Source organism: Anguilla rostrata, chromosome 12, assembly GCF_018555375.3.
Source record: "Anguilla rostrata isolate EN2019 chromosome 12, ASM1855537v3, whole genome shotgun sequence".
Taxonomy (NCBI): Eukaryota; Metazoa; Chordata; class Actinopteri; order Anguilliformes; family Anguillidae; genus Anguilla; species Anguilla rostrata.
Genome location: NC_057944.1, coordinates 17,710,478 through 17,732,458, shown reverse-complemented (window position 1 = coordinate 17,732,458; position 21,981 = coordinate 17,710,478). Strand labels below are relative to the sequence as shown.

The 21,981-nt window shown below is 41.6% G+C and overlaps 1 pseudogene; it reads right to left on the bottom strand.

Annotated features, from left to right (window-relative positions):
- Positions 1–11,787: 11,787 nt before the first annotated feature.
- Positions 11,788–21,981, bottom strand: LOC135236447 (extracellular calcium-sensing receptor-like; annotated as a pseudogene).

Sequence of the window (21,981 nt, the reverse complement as noted above, 5' to 3'; positions counted from 1 at the left end):
TAAAAACTGAGAAACAGAGAAATAGGAAAGGGTTGACTATAAGAAAGCTAGAAATGTAGAGACTGATATTCACCTATTAACATACATACTCACGTAGATGGTCAACGTGCGTATTACACATAAGCACACACACACACACCCATGTATGTACATATACAAATAAGGTATTCACAGGTATATACAAACAGACATTCACTAAAAGAGAGGTATATTCGCAGATAAAGAGTTAGTCACTCACTTCTGACACTTGAAAGGTGCTGCCCATTGTGTGAAGTCCAGGCTGGGCTCAGGTGGCTGTAAATGGACAGGGAACAGTCCTCCAATGATCACATCACCATCCTTATACAAACTCTGAGAGGTCAGAGTCTCCAGAAGCTGGCAGGAGGACCCTGCTAACCCAAACACAGCTCCAAAGACCAACAGCACCCACAGCCATAACCAGGTACGAACACCCATCTCCTGCAGGAGCGGGAAGAGAAACAGAGAGATGGGGGAGATGAGTCAGACTTCTCCCACTGAAAATGAGAGAGGCTTCCTTATGTAGGGCTCAATCCCTGCACTGCAAACAAACAAGAGCAAAATAAGCTTGTTGCGTAAGTGTAATTGTGTAAATCCTGGTGGAGCCCAGTTAATGGTTGGGGCCTCGACACAAAGGGAAAGAACTAAACCACCTTGTTTTTTATCTGTAGGTAATCATTTCAGAAGACCCTGGAGTCTGGTAATGTCACTCCCTCTCTAATGTGCTCTGAGTGCTGTTTGTCTTCAAAACAGCACTTTTTTTGTCCACAGCAGGCCCCTCACCTCTCCATTGCTTTCCCCAACAGAATTGCCAGATTTTGTGTCTGAGCTAGAAACAGAATGATGCAGTCCAGTTAGTGGAAGAGCGATGTGATGAAAACAAACCCGGATAAATGAGTGTTACAGATACATGAACTATTCAGTTGAGCTGAGTTTACATACCATAAGTAACACAATTTGAGTTGTAATTCAGTGTTTTGGTGTAAGATTTGTTGGGTTTCCATTGTTTTCATCTTTGGGGTTACTGGTAACAGCATGCCAAATATTTTAAGAGGCCGCTCAAAGCCAAATATTTTCTAAGTTTGTATTGTCTGTTTACTATGTGACGCAGTGGCCAGCACTGGGCCACAAGTCACAAATGGTGGGTAATGTGGGCTCCATGCCCTCTGGTGGAGTGACATGTTTTCAGACCACTTTTGAATTTCAACATGCCAGCACTCTTCCAAACCAGCCCTTGGGAGGATGTGGAAGTCTGCCTACTGGACTACCTAGCAGGCTTCCTTTTTGACTTCTCAGACTCAGATGTTATTATAATCCCAGTGGGTGATTGATCGGCAGCATTAAATATAAAGTGCAATACAAAGACATAAAAGAATCAATATAATACAAAATAATATTTAAAAAAAACAAAGAAAAACACACCCATATCTCAAATAAATAACTCAGATGCCTATCCTGGGCCCAGGATGGTCCTGGATGGGTGACCATCAGTCAACCTCCACCAAAGATATACTGTAAAATGGGACCCCAGTACTGGGCCGTCTGAGAAGAAGAGGCCTAATGATGAGCTTATTGACAGTGTATAAATGGATGATGGGATGCTGCTATTTTCAATGGGCAATATTGGAGGCCAATTGTATCGCAACGTGTCAAGTCTCCGGTTTGTGATACAGAAGATGTACTCCTTGTAGTAGTTGCACAGTAAAATTTGTATATTTGTATGTTTTGTTTTTGTGTTTGTTGGCATTTTTTTTGTATACCTTGCATGCAGGTTAACTTCTTCTGTGTCTTTCTTTGTGGCTTGTGGCTCTCTCTGTCATTAATTATTAATGCATGTTGAACTACTCTTTGATCTGACTCAGTTGAAATACCCTTTGATCTGACTCAGTGCTTATTAGGGCAGGCTCTTATAATCCTGAGGAGAGCACACCTGTTCCACTCCACTCTCTGTTCTAGACAGAATCGTCTCCCAAGCACTGCACTCGTACCAGTTTCACTGTCTGTCATGTAATGGTTGTATTTAGAATTTGGGTAGGATTGAGGGATTATGGCGGCCAGTGAGAGGCTGTGAGGGAAGAGAGGGGTAATAGGATTGGAATGGGGGGGATGGGGGGGGGGGGCATTGGCTGGTGGGGATGAGGAAGGGGGAGGTATATGTTCAAAGGAGGGGTGGAGTGGGACATGGAGTGGGGCCTCTTCTGCAGAGTAGGCCTGAGCTGCAGCTCTGGCAGAGTTTTAGGTCAGTGTTCAAGTACCAGTATTTATATAATATATATTACTTATATTTAATATAATATAAGTAATATATATAAGTATATATATATATAATTTAATATAAGTAAGTAATAAGGATTTGAGGGGACAGTAGTAAATGTCATCCTTCAAAGGTGTCCCAAGACATTCTCTTCCTCTCTGCATGTGATCCACCTCCTGAATCTTCTGGAGCAGAAATAACAAACATTCTGTTAAGCCCTCAGTGGTCACAGTAATTTATTCATGCACAGAATGGCTATTAATGGAATGATTATGATGATAAAAATCAAGGGTGCAACAACAAATAGCATTACCCTGCTCTTAGTACTCAGTAGATTTCTGATGTTACAAAGCACCAAAAACTAACACACACACACACACATACACCACCAGTGCATTTTCAATGCCACTGAGGAATTTCAACCAGAAATGAGTTTGGCTTTATGACACAAAATACATGATGAGGGTTATATGTTCTAGAGTCAGCCCACAGAGCTGAGCAGAAAGGCCACCCGAGCTCCTGCTTGTGTGGGCATGTCTTCAAGTGTGTACAAATACTGTGCACTTTCCTTTAATGAGGAGACTGGAAATTATTCATTAGCTAAATACCTGCATCTCATGTGAGTAATCTCTGTAGGGCAATAGAGTCCCTGCAACTCAGACACTGGGAACCACATGGGAACCCAGATAATTGCAACAAATATTCTAAAAACATATTACAAGTTGAGCTGTCATGTTCAAAAGAAATATACAATAATAGATTTGTGGTTATACCCTCATCTCCCCAACCCTCTCCATACAAAAAATAATTAAAATAATGATATAAGTACATTAAATGTATCAGAATTCCCCTCCAAAAAAGAATAGTAATAATATTAATCAACAGTGGTAAACTCAAAGAAACTAATTATTAAAAAAATAAATGAAACAGAGTCAAATTATAGGGTGATTTTACTAAATTGTAAATAAAATTTAAATCTGCCTCCCATTATTGAGATATGCTGAGAATAGTTCCAAAATAAAAGGTGAAGACACTACCCAATGAGCAACGAGGGAAGTACACATCAGAGCTGCAAAGTTGTACTGTTTTAAACGTGCGCACTAGTGTATTTGTTCATTTATTGTTTGTATCCGATGTTTTTATTGGCTGATGTACGTAAAATGACCAATGGGGAGACATATTCTTCGGGGGCTAGGAGTATTTGTGGCTGGAAAAAGAAGGAGAAAATGCAAAATCCCCTTAGTTTGGGGCTTTATTGTGTGGACGTGTGAAGTTGTTTAGGAATTCTGTCTGTTGAAATGGGGTCAGAATGTACACAAATTCATGTTTTTAAGGGCTGAGAGTCTGTGGTTGTTGTGGTTATATCTGTGGGGAACCCTAAAAAGTGCCAAACTCTCTGTGCTGTATAGCTATGGGGCATGCCCCGCCAAGGCGTAACTTAGCTGGATTGGCATGCCGGCCATCCCAATATATTAGGTGAATTAGCGCTCTGCATCGGGCACATTGGGATTCTGGAATTACATTAAATTATGTTTTTATACTGTGAGGTTTAATCAAATGATCAATTCTCACATTTCCAAAGAAGACTCAATTGCATGGTTGCACTGACATGCTCCTTCGATTTTGCTTGAATTTTAACAGACCTGTTGAAATTACGTAAATCATCAAATAAAAGCCATGTCCCGTAGAGCTTTAAACATCCACCTCCTGCAGCAGCACACTTAAACAACAAACATGACCAGCAATACATTCAATTTGTTAGAAAGCTCTCTGTTAGCTAGCTAGTTACTCCACCTCATTGGAACATTAGTTTTTAAAACTCTGGTTTCTCGAGCCCACACGGTGGACCAGACCAGGCTGGTAGGAGGCATCTGTCTCTCCCAGGCTGGTAGGAGGCATCTGAGGCTTCTGCCATCACTCCCAGTCTTTGTTTTTTAGGACCGAAAAGAATCCTACAGAATCCTATCCAGGATGTTTACATCCACAGATTAGATTATCTTCCAAATGATGCCCACTTCCAACTGTTACAAAACTCCCTCCTCTCAAGTTGCCCAAATCTAACTAAAAACCAAAAGAAAGCCACATATTTTAACTGGTGAAAAAGGGGAGGGGCAGGGGCATGGACACCCTCTTTGACACACACACACACACACACACACAGACACATAGATTCACCCTCAGATAGCAACCCCCCAGTTCCCGCTCTGTCTTTTCTCCAGGCTATGCTGGCTAAGCACTTTGAAGCTTCCAGTGGCTGAGAACAGCCACATTTTGAATTACATGTCTGACATTCCCTCTCTGTGAAGGGTTTATTACCACCCCTGTATGTGATAAACCCCTCACACAAACATGTATCGAAGAGGAAGCTTCAGTTTACAGAAAAGTAAGAAAGACAAGGGAAGTGGGTTTCCAGACATGACACAGGCAAGACATTGACATTTACAAAGTGATTCAGTTCTTCCAATCAATGTCCACCTTTGATTACTGTCCTGAAATCATATTCCATCTTTTGAAACTGAGTCCAGCTGTGTAATGGAGACATCTCTCTGTGTCCTGTAGTGTCCAACAACAGGTGTGTCCAGTCATTGTGTTAACTGAAAGTTAACACAATGACTGGTCTGTTTTACCTGTGATGAGGAGTTCTCTAGATATTCTCTAGTGTTGTGTTAAGGGTAATGTTAGAGACCTGTTGCGTCTGCTAATCTCGACAGGCAGTCCTTTAGAGCCAGTCTCCCATCTGGGGGAGCCACAAGTGTGATGTGCGTGTGCAGCATAGCATCTTTTCCTCAGTCCCTTTCTTAAGCTCCATTACCCTGTGGTATTCTTCCCCGTCTGGCCTGTGATCCGGTCAGGTTTCAACTGTTCCATGCAGTCTGGATCTGCTTCTTGCGGTGGTTGATGTGCTGCATCACTGTCCCATCACTGAGCATCCCACTCACAGAAATGGCCTTTGGACCCTGTCATCACTCATCAGAGGAGTATTCCAGACGTAGTCTCTAACAATAACCCATAAGCACACCCTCACAAAAAGCACATAGGTCCGTACAGATAACTTCCCAACAAACGTACTGTTTGACACCTTTTTTCGAACAGGAATCAAAGACAAAGTTACACCTTTAGACTGACACCTCGACACAACACTACAATCAGCTGGAAAAAAAAACAACTTGATGGACGTAGTTCCTGTGGGTAATCCAAAAGTGGTGATAGGAAGTGCTACCAGTTTTACCTCCATGAGAAACAGCTGATGGCTGTTCTCTGGAAGCAGAGGGAAGGTGGCCCTTAACCCCTGGAAAGGGGGCACCTTCTGTCAATCACTCCCACTTGACCGTGATGACCATGGCAAGTGGGAGCCATTACAGGTCCACCTCCAGGGCTTTTCCTTCCCTAATCTTGTACCGTGGGAGACCCTTGAGTACATGCTCCTTTTGCCTGGGTCCTTGTGTGCCACACAGTCCACCGTTTTGCACAAAACTCAGGCTGTACAAGAACCTGCCAATGGTGAATTCCTGGTAAGGCAGAGTCCACCATGGCATCAATGATGTCCTGGAGATAAATCTCCATCAGTATATCCATGGCGGAACTCCACTGGAGGAAAAGGGGGCTGTCCTGGTCTCTCCACTTTCACGCTTGCATGCAGTGGAGTCCATGGCTCCGCTGGTGATTGAAGAGGTAGCCTTCAAGAGAGACTGCAGCAGAATACCTCAACCTTGGGGTGCCCATTCTATGATCCCCCGGAACAAGGAGGCACAATGTTTTAAATTGTGTCCCGCAGAGGTCATTTATTGACTCCCACAGTCCATCAACGTCTGGATAGTGCTCTCAGAATTCCTCTCACCTTCTCTCAAAATCCAGGCACTCAGTCTCCCCTTTAGATCTGGGATCAGTAACAGAGGCACTCAACTCTCTCCTTTGTGACTGGTCCATGTCTGGCTATAACTTCATTTCCAGACTTAATTTCTCAAAAGACTGTACAGTTGATGTAGTTTTCCACAGTCTGCTCAATATCCTATCTCGGTGGAACCTCCAATTATGTCAGCAAGGTGAGGATTAATTGAAATATATTTAATTTTCCAAACCCAGCAGTTTTAACCGTTAACACTCTTGTTGATGTCTGGAACTCTGAATCCCGAACACAAGTGCATCAACAGTTAAAACACCTCACTTACCCAACATGTACAATATTTTTATTTAATTATTATTATCAAAGATATAAGTTATCAATTAAATCGCCAAATTCATTGATAGGCAGAGCAAATCGTTTGGATCAACCTTTATCAAAACGTACAACTCACAACCAGGTGAAAATTAAAAAATGTATTTAGTGATAACACATATTCACATCTAATATTAAGACAAGGTTCAACTACCTTAAAACAATTAATATGGACAGTCACACAAGAATTGAATGAGAGAAGATACCAAACCACAGCTTTTGTCCCAAAGACAGCAGAATAATCCAAAAGAACCAGAGATGAAATGTAGAATGGCAGATCTAGCTTCTGGACTCAGATGCCCACTTCCAACTGTTACAAAACTACCCCCCATTTCCTGCTTTGTCTTTTCTCCAGGCTATGCTGGCTGAGCACTCTGAAGCTTCCTATGGCTGAACATGGCCAAATGGTGAATTACATGTCTGACAGTGGAATGGCACATTATTATTTTGAGTGAATGTTGCAAACCAGGGTTAAAGCTGTATCCATCGCGAGAACAATTTTAAAGAGGAAAAAATTGTCAATTGTCATGCATAGAGAAAAAAAGAGTATTGTCTAGAAGAAGGAGTTTGGAACTGCCATACATCTGGCACTCCATACTGGTTTAGAAAACAACGCCCTATTGCATTTAATTAAACTATTTAGGCCTTTTACATTCCAGCTGATTGCTCATGCACATGACCAAACTCTCACTGTACTATGGCCTTCCTATTCGTTAAACAACCAAACCTCAATTAAATACATTTTTATTTGTATTGTGCATTTTACAGAGACACTATCACAAAGATGCTTAACTTTTTCACCATGTCTGCATGCTTTATATATTGAGTTGGGGGCACATGATTCACTTTGAGCAGGCTATTTGGGTTAATGAGCAGATGTGCCCTGTAAAAGTGGCCACTGAGTGTATATTATTAATTATAAATGGCATGCATGTTATGATATTAGATACAAAATATACTTAGTAAATTTAAAGAAAAGACTACTGTATATAAATCATACATGTTTACCATTTATGATTGGAAATTGTTTATATATAGATATGACATTAAATGGCTGAAGAGGGTTTCCTGTTTGTCCATCAGACAGCCAGAAAGACAAGATATGCTGAAGAGATTATCAAGAAACTCCATGCCTGGATAATGGACTACATTACCCTCTACTGGCTGCTTTTTGCTATTTCTCTTGCACAAGAAATGCAGGCATCACATCTTGTATATCATGTTATTGATTTTGTTATTAAGGAAAATGGCATAGTAAATTACAATTGTGGCAATAGCTTACAGATTCAGGCTGCAACACATGTGCTTGTACTAAACCTCAGTCTTTCTGTTTAAAAAAGGGGAAAAAACAACCATGAGAATGGTAGTTTTGAAAGTAACCTTTGCTAAAAGCATCTGCCAAATGACTGAATTGTAAACTGTGAAGCCCTCATGTGGAGCAAAGCTGAAACAGCATCGACAGCCATGTTTCTCTGAGGACTTCCAGTGTTTAACGCAGTACCCTGCATGTCTTTGACTCCATTCAATATTTTCTCAACAGTACATTAATATTGTTGGCAGTTTTATCGAATATTTGCTCTATTGTAAATATACTATATAGATGTACATTTTTCAATTCATATCCCACACATTTATCTACCAATAATACAGTCAGAAGTGCTTTTGGAGAAGCTCATCAGTCCCTTTGTACTAACAGAGTACTAAAAGTTGCCCTAACACTTTTTATGACAATTTAGATTGAATACAAATTCACAGGAGAGGATCGTGCACATAAAAAAGAATTAGTGTTTGCCCTGGGATTGAGATTTGTGCACAGAATGTTGCTTATAATCATCTGTTTAAACGTGGTTTGTGTCATCAGTTTACATCTCCCTGCTGATGAAGTAAGACATGAGAAATGGTCAGACTATTAGACTATAAGATTATGTCTGCTCATAACAGGCATCTGTCAGAAAGCATAACTGGCATAGGGAAGGATATGAATATCTCTCCTACTCAAGAGCTACTTTCCCTTAATATGACACTTCAATCATGATGGATGTGTTTTCTATAATTTTGATAGGACAGCAGTATAGGACCTGTTATAAATGCATAAAATCTATTTTCTTCCTTCAGAAACAACATAGTTGTGTTTGAAATGGGAGCTAAGGGACAGAGGTGCTGCAGCCTGCGGCTAAGCAATGTTGTTTTTATTAGCGAATAGCTGTGACTGCCTCACTCCAGGGCCAACCCCCGACCCCTACAGATGAGTAGATTATTAATTATGATGCAACATCACAGTGGAGGTTGCATCTTCTTCACACCCATGGCACAGAAGTCATTAATTAAAACAGAAACAGGTACCTGTCTCCACATGCCAAACTGGCTTCACTACACCTGAGCCCACTCCCCCCAGATGAAAAGTACTTTGGGATTTCTGGGGTGGGACTCTCCACCCCTCCCTCCCATCAGGTCTTTTTACGCTTTACCAGTTTCACAGATCACTGTTAATTAAAATGTCACCTCAGGCAAGTCCATAATAAGACATGTCCCAGTGGAAGTGTAGCTGAGGTCACATAAAAATACACTATGGGGATCTTGGGGCATTTATTCTGCCTGACTTGTGACAATAGCGTTTATTAACACATCACTGCACATTAAACAAACGACAATCTAATCTGTGGGTTAAAGACACATATTTTGATTTAAATGTATTTCATTATTCAGCTTTCACCAGGGTAACTTGTGGTGCTTAAGCTTCAGTATGAAGACCTGTACAAGGTTCCATGAAGAATTAGACTCATTTATAACATATCTGCATGCATTCACTTAGCTTCATAAATGAGTGCTAAATATGATTTATTCTTGCTTAGGTACTATGATGATAATACAATGTCAATGTGTAAGTCAATGTATGCCAATATGTACAAGTCAATTAAGTACAAGTACACAGTATAGGATTTGTCAATTTAGGAAAACCATGGCATGCATAATATGTGAAGGTGGGGCTGTGTAAGGGATATATGCTTGGGAAAATGTGTGTTTTATAATATCTGTGTCCACATGTCGCTGTAATTTCACAATGTGTTAAGATATGCGTAAGGAAGCAGTGTAAGTGTGTGCTGGCATTTCCGCATTGCAATAGGGTAAACTGTCAATTCTGTCACAATGAGAGTCTATAGCCGCGTTTCCATCAAAAGTATCCGGAACTTTTAGTCCCAGGAACTACTTTTCAAGGAACTAAAGTCCCGCGAAGATTAGGCAAATGAGCCCACTGACGTATGAAAAAGCGACGTTGTCGTCGGTCCATCTGTCCTATGATTTCTTCTGTAACCCCATAACTACCACCAAAGTAGCCTACATTATTTTCTAATAACCGGGACAGCCCGGAGGGGTTTATTCCACTTATATACAACGGGTTACCAACAATGACTATATATGGTTACTTTTGTATTTATTGATTTTTATCGATTTAATCACCTGAAATTGAAATATTCCTCCACGGCCGTTTGGGCACATTTTACCGTTGTCAAGCAGAACTGTCGTTGGTAGTTGGACTTGGACCGTTGTTATGCAACAAATAGGATAAAACAGGCCAATAGTCAGATTGTAACTGTTTTATATATCCTCTCAAACACATTCATTATGTTTTTATGCGAACATTCACTTTCATGTCTTGACATCCGAGGCGACAGAATGCATTCACATTCCACAAATAACTGGCAACAACAGCAGAAAACATGCACACGTCGTAAACAATTTGCTGTTGAATTGATTACTTTCTCTTCGTCAATTCCATATAGGCTAATCGCAAAATGACAAGAATAGAACGAAAACTCGGACTTGCGTGAAAATTTAAATTAGCAGTGGTACAGCCACTGTTTGCTTTCCTTCAAAGTTACTGCTAGCCGAGCAGCGAAGTGTGCCCTCCAGATGCGAACCATGCACCATAAATTATAGTCCATAGTCTTCCTGGTCTTTTTGTGGAATTGAAGAATGGCAGAGTAAAATTACGCCAGTCTGAAAAAGCAAAAGGGATGATTGCTAGAATTAACGTGTTATTTTACCCTGACAAAAAGTGCGGAAGGTGATTTCCAGTTTGCTTTTACTGTATCACCAATGTAAATTATGCAGAACTACCAAAAGTAGGTTACTGTGCCGCATAACATACAAGTTTGATTTCAAGTTATTACGAAAATAAATCGGTTTGCGGCTGCAGATTTTTAAAAATGGCGGTTGAAATAAAACACTGCTAGTAGTCGACCAATCAGAAATTTTCAGCGCTTGCGCCCCACCTCAAAAGTTCCGGTACTTTTAGAAAGTACTACCCCCGAGCAGGGTAAAATAAAGTCCCAGGAACTTAATTTAAACCCTAGTTCCTACGATCGAAACGCCCTGAGTTCCTCGAAAGGTTCCTAGTTCCGGGGTAAAGTTCCTGAGGTGAGAAACGCGGCTTATGGCAGATGGACCCAAATGCATAGCAATAAACGCGGGAGACTCAGGTTGGTGCTAAAACTTGAAGACTGCTGATAAAAGATGACAACAAAATAAACAGAAAAAAAAGCACACCAGAAACACAAGGAAATGTGGAAAATGATAAACTAGAGAGCATATGGGAAAAACACAGGAAACTTGAGAATGAGAGTATTATACAAGAGCCTGGTTAGAACTCTGCTTGAGAAATTATAAAGGCCGAGCAGAGACTGAGGGTGAACATGGAACTTAAATATACACCAAGAAAGGTGGTAACAATGACCTAATGAACAGTTATGCGCAAACCGAAATAAAACCATATTAAAATAATGAGGACTAATTAAGGGAAACACAAAACGGAAAATGGTAGGGACATGGAATGGACGGCTTCTGGTGTTGAAATGATAGAATTTTGACAGGATAGGACGCCCCCTCAGTGGCCCACACCAGGGCTCTGGCAGACAAAAGAGATATGATAAATGTCACTTTGGCTCAGTGCATGGGAAAGCTGGACAGATGCAGCTCAAACACCAATGAGCATTGTGTGAGGAATCCCTTTCACTTTCCCAGACTATAATTGAAGCACTCAGAAGGTGGCAGGTGAGGTTCTTGCAGGTTCAGCTGCTGTTATTATCCGCTGAACATCCGTAGCAAGGGCCTGGAGGCCCTCAGAGATCTTGTGAATGAGCTTGTCTGCCCAATCTGACACCTTTATTGGCTAAGGCATAGAAAGCCTGACTGAGATCTGCTGGGTCCATAGCTCATCTTGGTCTTTCTGTCACAATGCAGGTGCACTTAAAAGGAGAGACTCAGGTTGATGAAAAACTCAAATCATTTACTGGTTTAATAAAAGTGACAACAAAACAAACATAAGTAGCACGTGCGGAAATGGGGACATGATAATCAAGAGAACATACAGGATAAAACAGGGGAATGAGAGTAGAGACAGATTTATTTAAGCTTTAATTCACTATATCAGAATTCCAGTGTGTCAAAAGTTCACATACACCAAGCTGACTGTCTCTTTAAACAGTCTGGAAGATTCCAGAGATTGATGTAATGACTTTTTAGAAGCTTCTGATTGGCCAATTGTCATAATTAGGAGTTAATTGGAAGTTAATTGGCACCCGTGGCTGTATTTAAGGGCCTACCTTTTGAGCCACTGGCTTTTTGCCCTTGGACCATGGGGAAATCCACGTAACTCAGCCAAGGCCTCAGAAAAACAATTGAGGACCTCCACAAGTCCGGTTCCTCCTTAGGAGCAATTTCCAAACAACCGAAGGTACCACGAACATCTGTACAATCAATTGTATGCAAATATAAAAATCTTGGGACCACACAGACACTGCATCGTTCCAGAAGGAGGCGCAAATTAACTCCCAGGGCTGAACAAACTTATGTTCGAAAGGTTCAACTGAACCCCAAGACAATAACAAAGAAACTGGTGAGGAGTTGGAGGCACCAAGTACCAAAGTATCTACATCCACCATTAAGAGAATCCTACATCGCCATGGCCTGAAAGGCTGTTGTTGTCATAATTCTGTGTTTTCCTGTCTGTGTTTCCCTTGTTGGGCCGCCAGATGGCGGCACTTCTGTTTTGTGTCCTGCTCCCCCCTGTTAATTGTATTATTGTTGTCTCGTTATTCTATCATTGTTCCCACCTGTGTCTTGTTATCCCCTCCTTTTCTGGGTTGATTGTTTTTTGAGTTCACCTGTGTCTTGTTACCCCCTGTCTATTTAAGTTCTTTGTTCCCTTGACTCGGGTGCTGGTTCCTTGTGTTTGTTTCCTACGTATGTTTGTTCTGACCATATGTACCTGCCCGTGTACTCTGCCTGCCTGTGTTCTGCCCTGCCCGTGTTTTTGAGTTCCTCTTGTTTTCTGTGTTATTAGATATTTTTTGAGTTTGTGTATTTGCCCATCGTGGCCTTTTCTGTTCCCTGCTTGTTTGCCTTGTTGTTAGTAAAGTCTTTTGTTCTCCTCCCATTTTGGACTTGTGAGTTTTGTCCCTCTGCTTTTGGGTCCGTACCCCCCACGAGTCCTGACAGTTGTGCTGTGGCGCAGTTCTGTCAGGAGGAATCGGCAAAATTTCTGGTATTTGAGAAGCTTGTGGAAGGCCACACCAAGTGTTTGATTCAAGTTAAGAAATTAAAAGACAATGCCAACAAATACTAACAAAGTGTATGAAAACTTTTGACCCACTGAAAATCTTATATAGTACAAAGAAGCTGAAGTAAATTTGTCTCTCAGCAATTATTTTGAAATTACCCCTTATGGAAATAAAGTAGATGTCCTAATTGACTTAACACAGGACAGTATTGTAATATGAAATGTGGAGTTGAGAGAATTTGAGTTTGAATGTCCTTAGCCTAGGTTTATGTAAACCTTTGGCCTCAACTGTAAGAGACCTGCAAACTGTGCTAGGAAAAAGCCAAAGACCAAGCAGAAACTGAGGGTGAACAAGGACCTAGGTGGTAACAATAACCTAGTAAACGGACACGTGCAAAATGAGATTAAATAATAATACAATGAGGACTAATAAAGGAACACAAAACTCGAAAGAGTAGGGACATGGAGCGGGGGCCTCTGGTGGTGAGAAGGTGTAATTGAGACACAATATGACTTTCACAAAATAATAAAAATATTGGACATTGTCTGTCCAGAGTTCTTATTTGCAGTTGCACTTTGTACAAAGCGAATTCCCCAGGCTTAAGTAAGATGAGTGGGAGAGGTCTGGGGCAATGGTTTCAGGCATAAATATGCCCTTTTGCCCACTAACTAATAAGGAGCCAGACATACAAATGAAGCCAAGCTCTGTCGCAGAATAAGGTTTAGCGTGCAATGTAGTCCAACCAATCATCTTTTCCAGAGAACATCTATGATCAAAACTACCAGACTGTGTTCCTGACCATGTATCACAAATGAGATTTTAAAGATTTTCAAACAATGTGTGCTTCTTAAATGCATTTTACATTTGCAATATTTAGCCTAAGACTGTCACTCAAAACTGAATGAATGGAGCTGTAGGTATACACACTATAACTCTCCTCTGAGCTCTCTGTGGGGTCCCAGGGAGGTGCAGGTGCAGTCTCAGTACAGCATTAGGGGAGATGAGTCCCTCAGCGGCGTGAAGCAGCAGCGCTCTACTGGCTGTCTCTACAGCAGCCACACACTGCCTTAATGAGCTGTTCCCAAACATGAGCACCACTTATTACACAAAGCAACCCTTAATGACTCATTAACCTTCAGGTTTAGTAGCACTACTGAGAGCCTTTTTCTGCTCTGTGCAGCAGGCAGGGAGAGAGTAAAGCACTACCATTAGTGCACTATTTTGTAAAACAGAACTCTTTCCAACCCACCCCCCACCTCTTTTTCTCCATTTGCAATCAGGAAATCTGACATTTGTTCTTTGGATATCATATTCTCTCAAATTCAATAAAGAATCATGGCCATCACTATAAAGAGGAGCTCCTGCAGAGTCTGCTGGGTGAGCAGGGTGGTGGTGATGCACGCTGTGAGAATACAAATGTGGGGCATCCTGTGCATGCTGTCCTCAGCCCTCCTCTCCACCTCCCAGCAGCAGCTGCAGGACTGCTGTCCAGTCTATAGACAGGACCCCTCTCCAGGCCCTTGTGAGGGAGGGTGACATTACTCTTGGGGGACTCTTCTCCCTTCATGACTCAGTTCTGAAACCTGACTTATCCTTTACCTGCAAACCTCTGACCTAACACTGCATGGGCTGTATACCCAGCGGTTGATATCTCACACTTCTGTCAGGAGCCTGCAGAGTGGAAACTGAGAAATGGAAATGTGAATCTCAGAGAGGGACAAGGGGATGTGATGGTGACTGAATTCACATGTGTGCGGTGGAATCACAATGCTGCTCAGATGAGAAGGGTTCCCTCACTGAGCAAAGAAAATATGCCCTCTGCTGCTTCTATTCTGGGATAGTAGACTGACAAGGAACATAAACGTGAGTTGCTTCATGGTTTAAAAAAAGAAGTCATGTTTCATTTTAGCAGTTTGTTTCCTGGAATAATTTATAATTTATTACATGATTTATTACTGAATATGTTGCACTTAATATTATAATATTTAAATGGTTTATGGTTTAATTATTAAATATTTTATTTTAAAAAAAGACTGTGTATAGGGAAGGACTAGAACAAAGATATAAAACATATTCAAATGACTAGATATTGATATGAATTAATTTTCTGTATTTACTTAATATGAAGCTTTAAAATGTCTTTAAAAAAACATCTAAATAAAAGTAGACAAATATTCTGGCTAGCCATCACTTTTTACATCAAATGTAATCTAAGGTTTATGACTTTTATTTGGCCATCATTTTCTTCTTGCTATTTTTATCGGGTCTCAGTAAGATTATATAACACTTGGGAGCATAGATGCAGAGGAGTAGTCCATAGCTGGAGGCCAAGATGGCAAATATCTCCACGGCAACTGTGTATTTTCCCGGGGAGCTGATGTAGGCAGGGATAAAGGTGATCCAGACAGCGCAGAAGATGAGCATGCTGAAGGTGATGAACTTGGCTTCATTGAAGTTGTCTGGGAGTTTCCTGGCTAAAAAGGCCAGCAGGAAGCAGATGGCTGCCAGCAGGCCGATGTAGCCCAGGACACAGGCAAATCCAGCCCCTGAGCCCACATCACACTCAAGGATGATCTTGGCACTCCTCCCCTGTATCTCAGCTGGGATGGGCGGTGAGAGAACCAACCACAGCACACAGATGAGCACCTGGACAGAGGTGCAGAGGGAGATGGCCAGTCTCTGCTGCACCGGGCCAAAGTACCGCATGATGTTGCTGCCAGGGACTGAGGCACGGAAGGCCACCAGCACCACCACCGTCCTGCTGAGGACACAGGAAATGCAGAGCACAAAGCTGATCCCAAACAGCGTGTGGCGCAACATACAGGACCAGGGGGTGGGGCGACCAATGAAGGCCAGTGCACACAGGAAGCAGAGAGAGAGAGTGCCAGCAGCAGCAGGAAGCTCAACTCTGCATTGTTTGCCCTAACAAGGGGCGTGTCCTGGTGGAAAAAGAAGGTGGTAATGACGCAGCCTGTGAGGACCACCCCAGAGACTGAAAGAGCAGCAAGAATGATCCCCATGGTCTCCTGGAAGGACAGGAACTCCACCTCTTTTGGAATGCAGGTTGTTCGAGCAGCATTCGACCAGAATCGATCTGGGCACTTCTGGCACTCTGTTGAACCTTATAAATTATGCAAACAAACAAGGAAGTTAACAATCACATATATTAAGAGACATTAGGAAAAAAGAAGTTTAATAAAAAATTTGGCTTCAGCTATTCACCAGAACAGTGAGAATTAAACAGAAACTGATACAGTGGTAATTTGTGCACAGTGGATTTAAATTTGGATTTTTTTCAGCCATTAACTGAAATAGAGAGCAATACACAGAAAAGAAAACCATGGTAATTTGTGCACAATCAAACATGTTTTACATGAATTTATTGATGCGTACTACACAACAGCAAGACACACAGATACCCAGAGCTTCATATGCACACCCCTATATGACTACAGTGCATGTCATAAGCATTCGTATCGACTGGAATGAGACAGCCTGTGTGACATACTGGTTACCCTGCTCACCCAATATGAAAAATACAGACTGAACATAAACAGGTCTGTCAGAAAGTTATCATTGCAAAAATAAAAATTGCAGCCATACATGTTTGTTGACCTTAATGCTTCTTGGTATTTTCTCATCTTTGCTTTGTGCAAGCGTTGAAAATGATGGTGCTTGCTCATCATCATGGTTAAAAGAGAGAATGGTTAATAGTACCAGTGGTGTTGCTGATCTCCCCTTCTGCGCATGGTAAGCAGTCGAAGCAGCAGATGGGCTTTCCTTTCTGCACAGCCTTCCGAGTGCCTGGGGGACAGGGCATGCTGCAGACGGATACAGGCACCTGTATGCATCCAAAATGACATCCAGATCATCATGTATCACTGATAAGCATCTTATGGCATTCTCACATCTCACATCACTTTGTTTCACATGCTCAGTGTCACATTTCAGCATACTGTGCAGTAAAAATCTTGTGAGTTTAACGGCACATTTCAACATCACACGTGTACCATCATCTCACCAATGCAGTTAAAACTCTCAAATTTGTAAACTTGTCACACAGCACTACCACCCTGTGACATATACAACCCCCAACCCCCCCCCCCCCCCCCCACACACACACACACACGGTGATAAACTGCCACTCAACAGTAATTGACTAGCAGTTTGTCACCAACAGTGTCTACTGGGAACAACTCATCACAAGGCCATATGTGTGTTTAGCAGGGAATTGATATTTGCTGCTAATTTCTCCAGACGGAGGGGTTAAACAGCTAGAGATGTGTGTGATGTATTTGGTCTTTCCTTTGTTTTTGCAAAATGCAATCATGCTAAGCATCTGAGTATAAATAATCCGAATTCAGAATGTGATGGGTATGCCATTCCAAATATTACACAGGAGACACGCATGCATGGGAATACACAGGGCCATAACAGAAGTTGTTTTCATTAAAAGGCAATGTAAATAAGCATAGCTCAGTGGGCTTTACAGAGGGAGAAATGCTAAGAATCTGAGTATAAATAACAGATTTACAACATGTGATGATGAGTACACCAATCCAAAAATTATACAGAAGGCTCCCACGCTAAATTTATGGCATGCTAAATTCACGGTTCACTTTACCTCATTCTGGCCACCACCCCAGAAGACTCTTTTCACATCGATGTCAAACTTGCTGTGAGATTCGTCCACAGAGTCAAACTGTCCCACCTTGACGAACTTCACCGTCCCTTGCGCCCAAACTTGCCAATTAATGATGTCATAAGCAGCTGAGGGTTCCCCTTTCTCATCGAAGTGTGTAGCCTCCCCCAGAGGAGTGGTGAATTTGACAGTGCGGAGGTAGTGAAGAATCTTCCATGATTTTCAAAAATGTTTAACAAAGTTGAAAAATGGTGATGAAAAATGAAAACTGTTAACAGTGAATGTTTGGCACTTCTAAACTATTATCGCACTATCAAATGCAAATTAAACAATGTAAAACTAACTGTTAGGTACTGTTTGTAATGATTAGTCATTAGTGTTACATAAATGTATTAACATCTGCTAAGATATTTTTAAACTGCTGGAAACATTTAATGGATGTTGATGAAACACAAGCATCACTTCAGTATTTGACTATCAATATTTCAAAGTCAGTTTTCACAATGTAATCAAAATATTACAGTGAAATCAATGCAGACTAGACAATATTACAGCAAAATTTGGTGAAATTTGAATTGAACTGGACTGCGCAGCATTATGGTATATGGCGGTTGTGGCTGAAACCTAGTGGAAAACTCAGTCGATCACCACACAGATACGTTCAGTATAAAGCTTTATGACCATAATATATATGTATTTTTAAAATCTTGCAACTGAGATGATTGTGCTTTTATTTGAAAGGCTCTGTAGCTGAAGTGTGTTGCGTCAGATTATGGAGGGAACTATTAACGTTAACTTTACCTTAGTCTAGCTATCTAAAATCATAATGTCGATAAAAGGTAGAGCGAATGAATTATCTTTTGGGTCTAAGTAATTTATAATTTTCTTTTGAAGGTTCCTTGCAAGTTAACTTGGCAAACAACCAATACCCAATATCAAAGTGATAACGTAAAACAATTAGGGAAGTACGCCTGGCATGATTTAACATAATTTCATGCTGAAATTATTTGCCAACTTTTCAGTTTAATTGAGCGTTTTACGCTTGCAATGCTACTGAGGAGCCATGTTTATCAGATTGTGTTGTGCGTTGAAATTAATGAGGCATCAGTCTCAGTAGGCTTTCAGGAATTTTCTTGTATTTGATGTTTGAAGAAAAGAGGCATTGCATGGACCTTGCTGTTGAAAATATTTGCTGAAGTTCTGTGTCATTGTACTTGCAGGTTTATATTTAAACTAGATGTTCATGTCATTTTGCATAATAAAAATATAAACAAAGAAACTGATTGTTCCTATGCCTTTGTCATTGTGTAAGCTTCTGATGAATTCTTCATGGTCTTCTAAGTCCTATGCAAAATAAGTTAGGTAGCATAAAAACTGCTTGACATGTAAAATAGATATTGTCTGTTTTTATTTAAATTTGCCGAATTAGAAAAAAGTTCTATAAAAATCTAGCAGCCATACCACCATGTAATTGGCTCCTGCTGAATTTCTGTAGCAAACCAATTGTGATGCAAAGCACTTGGACGGGAGACGGTAAATGGACTGCATTTATATAGCGCTTTTATCCAAAGCACTTTACAATTGATGCCTCTCACCTGGAAAGACTAAGTGGTTGGCCAGTTGGGGATAAGCTACACTATGATTAAATAATTTTCAATGCCCCAGTACAGTGATGGGGACACCGTGTTGTAGGAGATACAGCCTTGCAGATAAGACATTAAACCATGTCCTGACTTACTGTGGTCATTAAAGATTTCGCCTTTGTCCTGGTTAAATTCCTCTCTCTCTCACACGCACACACATAAATGCACATCTATAATTACAAAATAATTAATAATAATTAATAATTAATACAAAACCCTAATATCGACTCTTCATAAATTCCTCTTGAAGTATCAATAAAATTATTTGAAACAGCTCATAAATATATGAAGGAATGTTGTTTAACATATAACACATTTATTGGATGCTATACTGTATCTTTCTGTCGTTACTCTTACCTGCCAGGGCTGGAGGTTGGTGACATCTGGACACCCCCCATTTTCAAAGGGGCCATCTCCTGGTTGGCAGGACAGCATGTTGTGAATGGCATGTGCGGTGGCATATACAGCCTTGTACACACCATAAGTGATTCTCTGCTCTGTGACATCAGAATAAAAGCTCTCAACATCGTCCAAGGTCTCAGACCCTGTGCACTGGGGCCGGGCTGATGAAGAGGGGCTGGAGTCATTCCTGAAAGAGCATCTGAAAATCACCTCCCAGAGTTCGTGCAGGAAGGGGTCAGTAGGCATATCCTTAGACTGAAACCCAGTGAGAAAACTGAAACCCTGAATGTTTCCCTTGCGCAATGCAATTCCTATAGTGCCTCTCAGTGAGGGCAGGTTTTGTGGAGAAGAGAAGGACCTGGAGGTAATCCAGGACTCTGTGGCGATCCACTGCTTGTCAGTGATGTTCTGTCTCACCACCTCCATCAGCAGGGGATGCAAGTCTGGCCCAGTGGCAAAAGTGATGATGACTTTGGCTGTGGAATGCCTAAGAATTTCAACAATGCGTGGGATAGCCTTCTCCAAGTTGACCTTGGGGATGACCTCAGAAAAGGCCACACACACCTCAGAGTTCTGCAACTCCTCCAGCAAAAGCTGGATCCCAAACTTTCCATAGTCATCATCTCCCATCACTACGCCCACCCAGGTCCAGCCAAAGAGGCGCAGGATGTGTGCAATGGCCCGGGCCTGAAAGGCATCGCTTGGTACAGTGCGGAAGAATGTGGGGTACTTTTGGCGGTCTCCAAGGCAGGCGCATGTTGCACCGTAGCTTACCTGGGGAGCACAAAGATCAGCCTGTTAGCATAATGCTGCTCCATCCAGTTTATATCCAGGAAACATTAAACAGAAAGCAAACACAGCACCATAAAGTAAATGGTAAATGGACTGCATTTATATAGTGCTTTTATCCAAAGCGCTTTACAATTGATGCCTCTCATTCGCCAGAGCAGTTAGGGGTTAGGGGTTAGGTGTCTTGCTCAAGGACACTTCGACATGCCCAGGGCGGGGTTTGAACCGGCAACCCTCCGACTGCCAGACAATCGGTCTTACCTCCTGAGCTATGTCTCCCCTAAAAATACACAGGAGAGGTATATTTAAAATCTATTTTGCATCCATTCTTAATCACTCTCTCTGAGTGCATCTGGGCATTAGGAAGAATAGGAGTCATAATGGTTTTCTTTAATGATCACTGATTTGCTGCTGCTCTTCCATTGCGCACCATGGGGATGTTGAAGACGCTCAGTGTGCGAGCGATCACCATAGATCCTGAGGAGCGGCCATCACCGATGATGACAGGCACCTTGGGAGTGCGGCCGCACCTGGAGCTTGTAACGACAGGGTCCTTCCCGGTTACCAGCCCCAGCGCAGTAGCTAAAGTTGTTCTCTCTGCGAAACAGGTGTCAGCCAGGACATACCCCAGGGTGAGATTGGGCAGCAGCTGGGGGTTTCTGTTTATCTCTTCCACTGCTAAGATCATGGTCTGCATATAGTAGTACGCATTCAAAAAAAAGCTGAGACAGAAAAAAAAAAAACAGAAAGAGAGAAATTGGAAAGAATTGAGTGAAAGACAGAGCTAAAAAAATTGAGTTTGATATTTCCTTGTGGATATTAGCTTATATTCACAAATACATTTCTGTACAAGTATAAATGCATTTAATACACACACACACACACACACACACAAACACAGTATATAAGTATAGTATTCTCAGGTATATACAGGAATATATTCTGAGAAAGATATCTATGCATAGACACAAGAAGCTATTCAAGAATAAAGAGTAAGGCACTCACTTCTGACATTGCAAAGGGGCTGCTCTTTGTGTGAAGTCCAGGTTAGGCACAGATGGCTGTGAATGAATATAGAACAGTCCTCCAATGATCACGTCACCCTCCTTATACACACTCTGATAAAACGGAGTCTCCAGAAGCCTGCAGGATGAGTCTGGCAGCCCACACACAACTCCAACGACCAACGACACCCACAGCTGTAACCGGGTGAGAACACCCATCTCATGTAGAAGAGAGAGGGAAAAGGGACTGGAAGATGGGGGAGAGGGATCTGAGTTCTCCCACAGAGCAAAAAAGAGGCTTCTTTATGTAGTGCTCAGTCTATCCACTGTACAAAAACAAAATTTAAAAAAGCATGTAATGTAAGTGCCATAATTGTGTAACCCCTGATGTAGCATAGTTAATGGCTGGGGCCTCAACCCAATGGGAAAGAATTAAACTACCTTGTTTTTTAT